This window comes from Schistocerca serialis, chromosome 2, assembly GCF_023864345.2.
Source record: "Schistocerca serialis cubense isolate TAMUIC-IGC-003099 chromosome 2, iqSchSeri2.2, whole genome shotgun sequence".
NCBI classification, from domain to species: domain Eukaryota; kingdom Metazoa; phylum Arthropoda; class Insecta; order Orthoptera; family Acrididae; genus Schistocerca; species Schistocerca serialis.
Window position 1 is genome coordinate 965638345 of NC_064639.1, and position 13408 is coordinate 965651752.

The 13408-nt window shown below is 44.4% G+C and overlaps 1 protein-coding gene and 1 non-coding gene across 2 annotated transcripts in view; both read right to left on the bottom strand.

Moving 5' to 3' along the window:
* LOC126456552 (uncharacterized) overlaps positions 1–13408 on the bottom strand; it is a 482692-nt gene that overhangs the window by 195569 nt on the left and 273715 nt on the right. The gene's annotated exons all lie outside the window — the stretch shown is intronic.
* Positions 8416–8490, bottom strand: Trnas-cga (transfer RNA serine (anticodon CGA)). Its single transcript has one exon. It is a non-coding gene; the product is annotated as a tRNA-Ser (tRNA).

Below are 13408 nucleotides of genomic sequence, written 5' to 3' on the forward strand. Positions count from 1 at the left end.
GCGTCAGGCCGTAAGTAATCCACAGTTACACGGAAAAACGGTAGCAGCATGCTTATAAATATATTTATTCATCTCTTTGTTTATATCCGATATATACTATTCATGAAGAAATTGGTTAAATATTTTCTGTGTGTTAGAAAGCACAGAGACATAGGCTCCTGGCCTACCTTTTGCTTCCTTTCTTTTGATATATATTTATTTAATTGTTTATGTATTTAATAATGTGTGTTAGGGCGTGTTTATGGTCCAGCCGTAGGAATGTTTGTTTAATTTCAAGTCTTTAAATGTAAATCCAGTATTTCGAATATGTTTCATTATGTTTGTGAATGTGCGCTCGCTTGAAGATATGGCGGGAGCGCTCTAGCCAGTCACAGAACTCGTGAATGGCGAGACTGGATGGACGTGGGAGGAGAGCATGGTTTCCGGAGAGACACGGGGGAGTTCTGGAGAGGAGGGGACAGGACACGGAAGGTGCTCGACGCGACGGTACGGCGGACGCACGGTCGCGAGGGAGGCTTGGAGAGAGGAGCAGTTTGCGCGTGGTTCCGGAGGACAGAAAATTTCGGAGTGCCGACCTGCGCTTCTACATCTACATCCATACTACGCAAGCCACCAGACGGTGTGTGGCGGAGGGTACCCTGAGTACCTCTATCGGTTCTCCCTTCTATTCCAGTCTCGTATTGTTCGTGGAAAGAAGGATTGTCTGTATGCTTCTGTGTGGGCTCTAATCTCTCTGGTTTTATCCTCATGGTCTCTTCGCGAGATATACGTAGGAGGGAGCAATATACTGCTGGACTCTTCGGTGAAGGTAACTCTTCGGTGAAGGTATGTTCTCGAAACTTTAACAAAAGCCCGTACCGAGCTACTGAGCGTCTCTCCTGCAGAGTCTTCCACTGGAGTATATCTATCATCTCCGTAACGCTTTCGCGATTACTAAATGATCCTGTAACGAAGCGCGCTGCTCTCCGTTGGATCTTCTCTATCTCTTCTATCAACTCTATCTGGTAGGGATACCACACCGCTGAGCAGTATTCAAGCAGTGGGAGAACAAGCGTACTGTAACCTACTTCCTTTGTTTTCGGATTTCATTTCCTTAGGATTCTACCAATGAATCTCAGTCTGGCATCTGCTTTACCGACGATCAACTTTATATGATCATTCCATTTTAAATCACTCCTAATGCGTACTCCCAGATAATTTACGGAATTAACTGCTTCCAGTTGCTGACCTGCTATTTTGTAGCTAAATGATAAGGGATCTATCTTTCTACGTATTCGCAGCACATTACACTTGTCTACATTGAGATTCAATTGCCATTCCCTGCACCATGCGTCAATTCGCTGCAGATCCTCCTGCATTTCAGTACAATTTTCCATTGTTACAACCTCTCGATACACCACAGCATCATCTGCAAAAAGCCTCAGTGAACTTCCGATGTCACTTGTGATTTCCGTGGCTTCTGCAGTGAAGACGTAGTGAATATCTCGCGAGCTATGTTGTTGTTCGTAACTAATTACGTGAAGTAGGAATCTATTGTCTCCCTGTTATTCAACTTGTATTTTATTTAATTGCAGGACCATCGACACCAATAAGTGTTTTGCAGAAATATGCTGCATTCTCAAAAGTACTTCTACTGTCGTACTCATCATTTGAAGTCGTTAAGAAAGTACTTGCAGATTTTTTTAAATTGCAATCTATCATTTATAAACGCAGTTACGTTCTAAATTCTCAATTGCCGACTGATAGGAACCTTTGACCATTTGATTGGTTCAAATGGTTCAAATGGCTCTGAGCACTATGGGACTTAACATCTGAGGTCATCAGTCCCCTAGAACTTAGAACTACTTAAACCTAACTAACCTAAGGACATCACACACATGGATTCGAACCTGCGACCGTAGCGGTCGCGCGGTTCCAGACATGCGCCTAGAATCGCTCGGTCACTCCGGCCGGCACCATTTGATTCATGTGTATATTGTATACTGTAGACTCAGCAGTATTTGGCCTGTAATGCGGAAACTACATATCCCTGCCCATAGACAACAAAACCAGCAAAAACTTTTAATACTTCATCGTTGAGTCGGAGGGTGCGTAGTTATTTTGGAAAGCCCGCACAACAAGGCACTATGCTAGCTGGTGGTAGCTAGATACTGCTATGGGCTGTTTTACATGGCGTGCACATGGTTCTCTGGTCCAAGGAAACAGATCATTGACTAGATATGGCTGTGTTCGGCTACTTGATCATTTGTATATATTGAAAATCGGTGACTGTGGATATTTTTACATAGCACGCTCCGACTTTTCAGAAGAGCTGTTTGATTCACGCCAATTTGTCGGCCGAGAGAATCGGCAATCATTTTTGTTTCATCAGTAATCATTCTCGTTTCTTCGTGTAAAATCGAGAAAGCCGTCACTCCATCTTGACAAAAGCAGTGAAGAAAGACACTGCAGCATCACCCTCCATTTTCGTACGCACGTGGTAGTAGAGAATTCGTATCATTTATCTGTGGGCATCGAAAAACAGTTAGAGCAAACGTAAATAAAAGAGGCAGGGTCACGTGCACATAAAAGAACCAACTTATAGTTTATATAACACAACACCCGGAAAATTGCTTTTCAACAAATGTATAGCAGTGTTGTACTTTTTATTTATCACAATAAATAATACAATGCAACACTTTGTTATGCTTTGCACGAAAACAAAAATGGTTAGAAGAAAACTCGTCAACGACGTTGACTCCGCAGCATATTTATTGAGCTACCGCGTTTAAGAAGTATTGATCAGAGTTAATAATTGCCAGCAGACGTTTTAGCCAATAAACTAACGGCATTCAATACTACAATTTTAGTTAGCAAAACCTACAAAAAATTTTACAGTAGTCGTCATTGTGTTTGAAATTCATGCGTTTCGAAGGCAATTTTACCGCCGAAATAGAGTGACGTGGCGAGAGGACATTGGCAAACAAATTAAAAATACTGATACATTTATAATATCTTTAATGATACTTTTAAAAGGGCCGGCCGGTGTGGCCGTGCGGTTCTAGGCGCTTCAGTCTGGAATCGCGCGACCGCTACGGTCGCAGTTTCGAAACCTGCCTCGGGTATGGATGTGTGTGATGTCCTTAGGTTAGTTAGGTTTAAGTAGTTCTATGTTCTAGGGGACTGATGACCTCAGATGTTAAGTCCCATAGTGCTCAGAGCCATTTGAACCATTTGATACTTTTAATAATTTTTATTTTCATCTAGTTTATTTAATATATGAGGCCGGTTTTTGGTGTCATCGTGGAGAGATCATTTTAGTGAGCAAAGCGTACATTTTCATGTGTTTATGTATTGAACATTGTTGGTTGCCTAATGCGGCAGGGCAGGCAGAGTGAACATAGGCCCAAGACGGCGAGTACAGCGTCCTGAAATCTTTAGGAAAGTCTCCGCCAGGACAGAGTAAGGCATCCTGTGCTCAGAATTTACGCTATCTTTATTACAACAATTCTATATTAATTACGATACGAACGTCATTGTAAACGAAACATTGGTTGGTCTGCAAATTTCGTTTCCACAATACTGAATGGCAAAAAATACATACTTAAAAGCAACAAAAGACCAAGGACGCTATGTAAGTCACCGCCCACTCCCCGAATGATACCATCAATTCAGTTAACACTCTACGCCTTTTGCTGGGTTGTGCTGTACTGTACTAAATAGCTGTCTGAAAATGCAACTTCTTCATTGTGGGTACCACAATCATAAATTTATTTAACAAATGCAGCATATTTCCCACTTAAACTGTGTTTATTTAAACTATTTCTTCGCTCCTCAACTAGTTTCGTCTTTTTAAGCCATTGCGCAGTGTATTTCTGTATTAAAAAATCCCAGTACATTACCACCACGAAAGGGAACGACAATAGTGTCAATGTAATATTGTTGTTGTTGTTGTTGTGGTCTTCAGTCCTGAGACTGTTTTGATGCAGCTCTCCATGCTACTCTATCCTGTGCAAACTTCTTCATCTCCCAGCACCCACTGCAACCTTCATCCTTCTGAATCTGCTTAGTGTATTGATCTCTTGGTCTCCCTCTACGATTTTTACCCTCCACGCTGCCCTCCAATGCTAAATTTGTGATCCCTTGATGCCTCAGAACATGTCCTACCAACCGATCCTATCTTCTAGTCAAGTTGTGCCACAAACTTCTCTTCTCCCCAATCCTATTCAATACCTCCTCATTAGTTACGTGATCTACCCACCTTATCTTCAGCATTCAATGTAATATTAGCGGAATGTATTTACCTAGACTAAGATACCTTATGGGTGAAGTACGCCTATACTCAAGGAAAGAGAAGACCTCTAAATAATAAAATTATTAGATGGATATGGTATGTCATAGGAGGGATGTAGTGAGCTTTTTGTATACAGCTTAACACTGGATGACGGCTTAAGGAGCCGATACTAGGTGTGGAACCAAGAAGCAATTTCAGTAAATACAGCCTAAGTGGAAAAACACCGCATTCATTTATCTGAAAATCGTTTCAGAGTTGAAATTGGATGGTCATGAAAACAAAATAAATGAATACTTCATCCATCTAGCGGGACAGAGTAGAATGTTACGAGTATCATACACATTCAGTATTATCACGATGTCTTCTTTCGCTCAATACTGTGCACCAGTATCACCGGCATTTCGCACAGGTACATCTCCGCGCTTGAAGTTTCCAGACGCAGACATCAATTCAAACGAAGACGCTATTTCGCAACCCAAGTTGTTGGTAAAACTGCATACGATAACGGAGAAATATTTCAGGAACTAAATCCCTAAAACAGTAGCAGCTTCTATCACAGGAACGTCACTAATACAATGGCCAATAACTACGCACCGGCAGGTGGCAAGATGTATGGGGCGGACATCTGATTCCTAGAACTGAGGATAGTTCGGCAGCTCTCAAAAATACGACTTGCTGAAGATCTCTTCATGAGGAACAAGCAAAATCTGCTAACTTCGTAATTTGCCTGCAATATCTGCTTTGCAATGATTTTTTCCTCTGGTTACTTCCATCCCAAGCTTTCAACGCTCTTTTACGTCTTCCACCACCCTTAGCTTGTGGGGTCTTCGGACTTGGAGGTATACAACAAACGGAAGCATGGAGACTTTGACTATTGGACTAAGCTGTTGTAACATGATCATGTTACCCGGATTCGCCTCCCTGCTGAATATACCGTTTTCGCAGCGGAGCTCCACGCGATCCTGAAGGCACTGGAGCAGATGCATCGTGTTCGGGGCGATCGATTTCTTCTCTGCTCCGATTCTCTTAGTGCCTTACAATCACTGCAGAACCTATACTCGACTGAGGAAATGGTCCAGCTGATACATGACCAACTGTACTTGCTCCAACAGCGGGGTAAAGAGGTATCCTTCTGCTGGGTGCCTGGTCATTTCGGCATATGGGGCAATGAACAGGCTGATCGGGCTGCCAAGGAGGCCTGCAGAGAGCAGGATGTGGTCCAGTGTCCTATCCCCTTGCAGTCAGTCATCGCTGCACTCCACAGGAAGTGCATGGAGTTGTGGGAGGACGAATGGCTGGCGGTGACGGCCAATAAACTGCGGTCGGTCAAGTCAACCACTCGGCCGTGGCGTTCCTCCTGCCGGCTGCTCAGGCGGGAAGAGGTGGCCCTCACACGTCTTCGGATCGGGCACTGTCCTCTGACGCATAGCTATTTATTTTGGCGGGAGAATCCTCCGTTTTGTGATGCTTGTGGTGTGCACATCTCTGTCCGGCACATTTTAACAGACTGCATTTTATACCGTGATGCAAGGGCAGAAGCACAAGTTGATGGGGATCTGCCTTGTGTTTTAGCTAACGATGAGACGTGTGTGGCTAGGGTTTTTAAGTTTTGTGATGTGTCTGGACTCTGGCCTAAACTTTTAGGCTGGAGGTTTTAGTGTGTTGCAGAGTGGCTGACTCCTCCCTTTTTCCTTGCGGTCAGCCAGCCACTTACATCTGCTACATTGTTTTAGCTCCCTCTACCATTTTCTTCCTGTGTTGTCCATGTTTTACTGCTGACGCCCTGCTTCATCCCACGCTTCGGTGTGGGTGAGCACATCTTTTTCAATGATTGTTCCCCGTGTTTTATGTTCCGTTTTATCTCAATGTTCTGGGTTTTTTTTTTCTTGACACCCGTCTCACTATGATACTGAACGGGCGCTGAAGACCTTGCTGTCGTGCGCCCACAAACCCTTCTACTACTACTACTACTACTACTACTACCCTACCGTACTTCATACTTCCTTCCACAGTCCTTTTTTGCCTCGTACTGGACCAGTAATCTTCCTTAACATCTTACGCTAGAAATGCTTAATGTTTCCATATTGCACCAATGGTAATTTGTTGCATTATTTAACATTATTTTAATTCTAATTCTACTTGAAACAGCGTGCTTGACGTTAAAGTAAGTTCTGGATACACTAGTGATAGTGTGTTTCATATGTTTTTCTTAGCGGTGAATAAGGTGCCCAAGAATCTCTAGTTTTCTGCCCTAGAATATCTTAAATCTCCAACATGAGACAGAGAATTCTGCACCGTTTCTGTGGTGAATATCATTTACTCACCCCTGATTTTGTAGCTGAATGCAGATTCTGCTAAGTCTATCTGCGTAGGCTAACACATGAACTCTCTCATTTAAATTAGTCGTATCCCATTTTTCTTTATTTCGTGGCGGAAGTTCTCAGCAGGTACGCTCAACAATACGAGCGAGGTACATCCACCTTTGTCGCAAACCAGATCCAACATCAAACTCGAGGTATCTCTCTCACTGATGTTTTACCTCCACTCAGGGTCCAGTCATACGATCTCTCACCATGCTCACTAGTTTCATTGGTTACGAACATTTCCTCAGAATGTAGTGTAGGATCAGCCTACTGAGGCCCTTGGTGTCACATTAGAAAAGCAGTATATTAAAGCACTTCGTAAAATTAATGTACGCTCTAAGGAAGGTAGCTGCAACACAACAGAAATGTTTGATATTTTAGTGTGGTATTAGATGACGTGGCGGAACACACAGAACGCTTCTGACGAGATTTACACTGGCCGCAAAAGCCCACATACATATCCCAGTATTTCAAATGGAACGTATATCCTTATAAACGTAAAATTCCGAAATGACAAAATTTTCTGCCAAGACTGTTATTAAATGCATTTATTCACGATCTTGATTTCAGCCTGCCATATGATTCTCAAGTGATACTTCACCATAAAGAGTATTAATGCTTGATCCTTCCTCTTGAGCGAGCGAGGTGGTGCAGTAGTTAGCACACTGGACTCGCATTCGAGAGGACGACGGTTCAAACCCCCGTCCGGCCATCCTGATTTAGGTTTTCCGTGATTTCCCTAAATCGCTGCAGGCAAATGCCGGGATGGGTCCTTTGAAAGGGGACGGCAGATTTTCTTTCCCATCCTTCCCTAATCCGATGGGACCGATGACCTCGGTGTTTTGTCCCCTCTTCCGAATCAACCAACCAACTTCCTTTTGAAAGGACACTGCCATCGTGTCTGCCATGTTTATGTATTCGATATGCATAACCAGACAGGAGTTTTCGTTATTTGTAGGCGTATAAAAGAACGTAGCACTTCATGTTGTTATTAAAATCGAACTTGCTAGGATTTATTACTTGAGGTACTGCGTTCTTCCATGTAAATGGTGAATTCTCCAGCCTTATTATGCAAATGGAACAATGGAATGGAATAATGAACATGGCAGACTTGAGGACAGTGTTTTGGTAAGAAAGGATAATGCATCAACATCTCACTCGAGAACGATATAACAACCCGAAATCACGGTCGTGGGTAAATGCCTTTAATAAAAGTCCTGACAAAAAGTGTTTCGAAAGTATTGCAGGTCTGTGGACGCAAGTAAACAGGAAAAGATAAACTTTCGATTGTACATACGACGCAGCAGCAGTTAGTAAACCGAATAGTTGCTGAATTAAAGTACGTGTACGGATTTGAAACATGAACCCTGGGAGCATCGTGGAAAGAACTGAAAGGATTTAAGTGTTAAGTGTGGAGATGAAGTACGAAATGAAGATAGGCTATTGAATCTATGGGAAACGCTTATCGGCGACAGTCTGGTGCGAAATGTGCTGAGGTATTCAGGAATGTTATCTCGCTAATGGAATGAGCAGTGAATGGGGGGAGGGGGAAAATGTAAGGATAGATAGGGAGCAGATTTGCACTGAAGAAGATAGCGAGATATCGACAACATGAAGCACGTGGATGGGTGGTGACTTCTGACAAATGTTAAAGAATAGAATGGTCCCGACGCAGTTAAAACGGTCCCCTGTTAGACGCGATAGAAGTTTCCAGAATGAGATTTTCACTCTGCAGCGGCGTGTGCTCTGATATGAAACTTCCTGGCAGATTAAAACTGTGTGCCGGACCGAGACTCGAACTCGGGACCTTTGCCTTTCGCGGGCAAGCGCTCTACCAACTGAGCTACCCAAGCACGACTCACGCCCCGTCCTCGCAGCGTTACTTCCGCCAGTACCTCGTCTCCTACTTTCGCGATAGAAGTTGCCAGGCAACAGCGGGCTCTAGACTGCCTGTGGGCGGCCGGGACTGGCTGGCGAGCCGTGTGGAATCTGCATGCGGTGCAGCGCGCTGCACGGCGGGCCAGGGCAGCGCAGGGCGCGGGCGACAGCCACTTCCGGCGGAGCGCTTCCGGCGGCCGGCCTTGGACGCGGCTGCCGCCCACGCAGGCGCCGGCTGGCCATTGCAACAGCCGCGCCGCCCCAGTCTCCCTGCTCTGCTTCCTGGTCCACCGGGCCGTCTCCCGCCGAACTGTCCAGCGGCGCTGCTACTGCACCAAACTCATTCAGTAGTGCCTGACACTCATAGGTCGCTACACTGTGTAGAGACGATTCGAAACAATTGTGTGAACCGCTGTCTTACAGGAAACGTTCTACGAAAGCGAAGGAAGAAAAAAGAAATCGTCCACCCAAAAGCTGAATTCGTATTTATTTTTGGCAAGCTCTCTCTTGGCCAACCAGACGGTACACCAGATCACCTGTCTCCAAACCACCCCTCTAAATTTCTTATGTAGGCATCTTCAAATCAATGACGAAAGCATTTGCTTGAGTGGACCATGCAACACCTTTACATAAGATGGAACATTTTGATATTTAGGGAAAGAGCTCAGAGAAGTTTCAGCTGAAATTTGGAAAGTGGGAAGCATAACATTGTCATCCAATGTCAACAAATAGGCAAGAGGTATGAATGTCGTTAGTGACATGGAAAGTAGGAGTGTCACAAGGTACTGTTCTGGGTCCACTGCTTTTCTTGGTATACAGGGTGATTAACTTTTTGAAACCTCCGAAGTAACGTAGATGACGCTGAGAGAAGTAATTTCATACACTACTGGCCATTAAAACTGCTACACCAAGAAGAAATGCAGATGATAAACGGGTATTCATTGGACAATTATATTATAGTAGAACTGACATGTGATTATATTTTCACGCAATTTGGGTGCATAGATCCTGAGAAATCAGTACCCAGAACAACCGCCTCTGGCCGTAATAACGGCCTTGATACGCCTGGGCATTGAGTCATTGGATGGCGTGTACGGGTACAGCTGCCCATGCAGCTTCAACACGATACCACAGTTCATCAAGAGTAGTGACTGGAGTATTGTGACGAGCCAGTTGCTCGGCCACCATTGACCACACGTTTTCAGTTGGTTAGAGATCTGGAGAATGTGCTGGCCAGGGCAGCAGTCGAACATTTTCTGTATCCAGAAAGGCCTGTACAGGACCTGAAACATGCGGTCTTGCATTATCCTGCTTAAATGTAGGGTTTCGCAGGGATCGAATGAAGGGTAGAGCCACGGGTCGTAACACATCTGAAATGTAACGTCCACTGTTCAAAGTGCCGTCAGTGCGAACAAGAGGTGACCGAGACGTGTAACCAATGACACCCCATACCATCACGCCGGGTGATACGCCAGTATACACGCTTCCAATGTGCGTTCACCGCTTTGTAGCCAAACATGGATGCGACCATCATGATGCTGTAAACAGAACCTGGATTCATCCGAAAAATGACGTTTTGCCACTCGTGCACCTAGGTTCGTCGTTGGGTACACCATCGCAGGCGCTCCTGTTTGTGATGCAGCGTCAAGGGTAACCGCAGCCATGGTCTCCGAGCTGATAGTCCCTGCTGCTGCAAACGTCGTCGAACTGTTCATGCAGATGGTTGTTGTCTTGCAAACGTCTCCATCTGTTGACTCAGGGATCGAGACGTGGTTGCACAATCCGTTACAAATGGTTCAAATGGCTCTGAGCACTATGGGACTTAACTTCTGAGGTCATCAGTCCCCTAGAATTTAGAACTACTTAAATCTAACTAACCTAAGGAGATCACACACATCCGTGCCCGAGGCAGGATTCGAACCTGCGACCGTAGCGGTGGCGCGGCTCCAGACTGTAGCGCCTAGAACCGCTTGGCCACTCCGGCCGGCGATCCGTGACAGCGATGCGGATAAGATGCCTGTCATCTCGACTGCCAGTGATATGAGGCCGTTGGGATCCAGCGCGGCGTTCCGCATTACCCTCCTGAACCCACCGATTCCATATTCTGCTAACAGTCACTGGATCTCGACCAACGCGAGCAGCAATGTCGCGATACGATAAACCGCAATCGCGATAGGCTACAATCCGACCTTTATCAAAGTTGGAAACGTGATGGTACGCATTTCTCCTCCTCACACGAGGCATCACAATAACGTTTCACCAGGCAACTCCGGTCACCTGCTGTTTGTGTATGAGAAATCGGTTGGAAACTTTTCTCATGTCAGCACGTAGTAGGTGTCGCCACCCGTGCCACCTTGGGTGAGTGCTCTGAAAAGCTAATCATTTGCATATCACAGCATCTTCTTCCTGTAGCCCGTCATCTTCGTGGTGTAGCAATTTTAATGGCCAGTAGTGTATAGGACTCATTGGGTCGCAAATTTCGTGAAATACTTCAAAACTCTGTGAGAAATTCTGAACACGCGGCGTCACCATATGACATATCTCGCCGCTCGTGCAGCGGTTGAGCCTGTCGGTCTCTCGTACCTGATCATCTCAACCATAGTCAAGTATTCACGTCGGTGTGTTTCCCGGCCCTTGTGCGCGACTTCAGTGCGTGGGGCGCAGGCTTCGAGTCTTGCGTCCGGCAGGCAGGAACTTTTTCACTGCCCTAGACAGTTGTGTGTTTACATTGTGATAAGATTTATTATTTTATTTACCGCTCTCGCTGTCTCCGCTAGTTTATTGCAACGTACAGTACAACAAAACCTGCCGTATTTCGTCACAAGTAAATGAGCATAAGCTTGCGAATTGTGTCGTACTAGCAAATGACCTACGTTTTCTTTACTAAGTGACCTGTGTTAACAAAAAAGAAGGGACAAAAGGAAAGAAAACCATAAATAAACAGCTTTTACTCGATTATAGAGGGGATAATAATTTCGTATCTTCTGCATTTACAACGGATCATACATATAAAAGGTCTTCGAAACTTGCACCGTTTGTTCGAATGCAAGTTTTGCATCGCTTATGTGTGGCGAGATACGTCGTCTAGTGACGTCACATGTTCTACTTTTCTCATCCGTTTTTGGGGTATTTCCCGACATTTGCAACCCTACGTGTCTTAATATTAAATTACTTCTCTCAGAGTCATCTACGTCGCTTCGGGGGTCTTTAAACGTCAGTGCATATCAATGAACCGCCGCTAAACATGACAGATGATTTAATGGTTTAAGTGTGACTCTCTTAGCAAATGACACGAGTGTTATTGCAAAAGACGTGCAATGTAATGCAAAAGATCTAGATAAGTGGATTGTCGGTAACGTACTGTTTCTACTAAAGTCCTCGAGGAAAGCGAAATTTTAGTGTCCCAAGGTGACGAAGTAGTTAGCAAAGTCTACCAGTTTAAATTCTGAGTATTGATGGTTTGTGCCCTTTCGAAGGAACCATCTCGGCATTTGCTTGAAGCGATTTAGGGAAATCACGGAAAACCTAAATCAAGATGGCCGGACGCGGGTTTGAACCGTCATCTTACCGAATGCCTGTCCAGTGTGCTGATCACTGCGTCACCTCTCTCAGTTGAGTATTGATGGTAGATGAAAAGCTTTCTTAGGAGTATCGCATTCATCATATTGTGAAGAAACTGAATGCTCTCACATTCACCATAAAAATAATTTCCTCTGTCTCCGACACTGACGCACGAATGTTTGTTCACTTTGCTTACCTTCACTGTATCATCTCGTATGGTGTTACATTTTTCGAAGACGCTATGCACTGATCAACTATATTTTTAACCCGGAAAAGGGCAGTGAGGCACATCTGAGGTGTTATTTGGTGAACTAGTCCTACGTCGTTGTTTAATAATGTCTGAATTTTAGCTCTACCGTCCCTGTAAATATCCACCATCATCGAATTTGTTGCTAACAATGATTCATTCAAAATAAACAGCAACATTCATTCAGAGAACACTAGGTCGAAGAACGAATGCACTTTGATAACACTCGCTACAGTATTTTACACAAAGGTGTTCACAATTCAGCAGATTTCAGTTTCAATAGTCTTCCAACAGAACTAAAAAACCTCAGTAACATGCCAAAAATATCCTAATCCGAGCTGAAAGGTTTGCTTGAGGCGCACTATTAGTGTTACGAACACTAGTTCCTCTCAGTATTTAAGAACTTTTCTCTGCAAAGCGTTACTTTTCGTATAAACTGTTTCTTGCGTTTTATTAATTATGTGTTAATTGATTATAAATGTTCTAATCAGCAGACTGCAAAGTATGTGTTGACAAGTTCAACGAGCAAGTACCTTTGGGTCGTAGGTCTATGGAAGCCGACAAATAAGTAACTAAAATGAATGCATTTATCACACAGGAATTTTTTTTTTTTCTATAATAGCAAGACAACTTAAGTGGAATGGTAATGTCGAGCGCGCGAGTTAAATGCCGAGCCGCCCATCACAAAAGTACAGTGAACAGAAGGCGGCATATGTGATAAGAAGGATGGGAAAAACACCAAACGCAGTAAGACAGGAATGCAGACTCTCGTCCCTGCTATTCCGTCCGTACATCAGGCTGATGAAACTTGTTCATGTTTTCGAAAACAGGGTGATATGCAACATTCTACGATATTACCGAGGGTGGCCGTCTTCACGTCATTTCAGCCTCCAGACACACCTGTTGGTTGTAGCAATGACTGTTTCCTAATCTTTGAGACGTTGGGAAGTAACGGATTCATCCGGGTAAACATTGACCGCCGACGATAATTTAGTTCAAGATATCGTTTTACCGCCGTACTTCATCACTCCTCCGCCACAGCCAATCAACTTTCTGAACCAGTGTTATCAACCCCCTCACATTCAC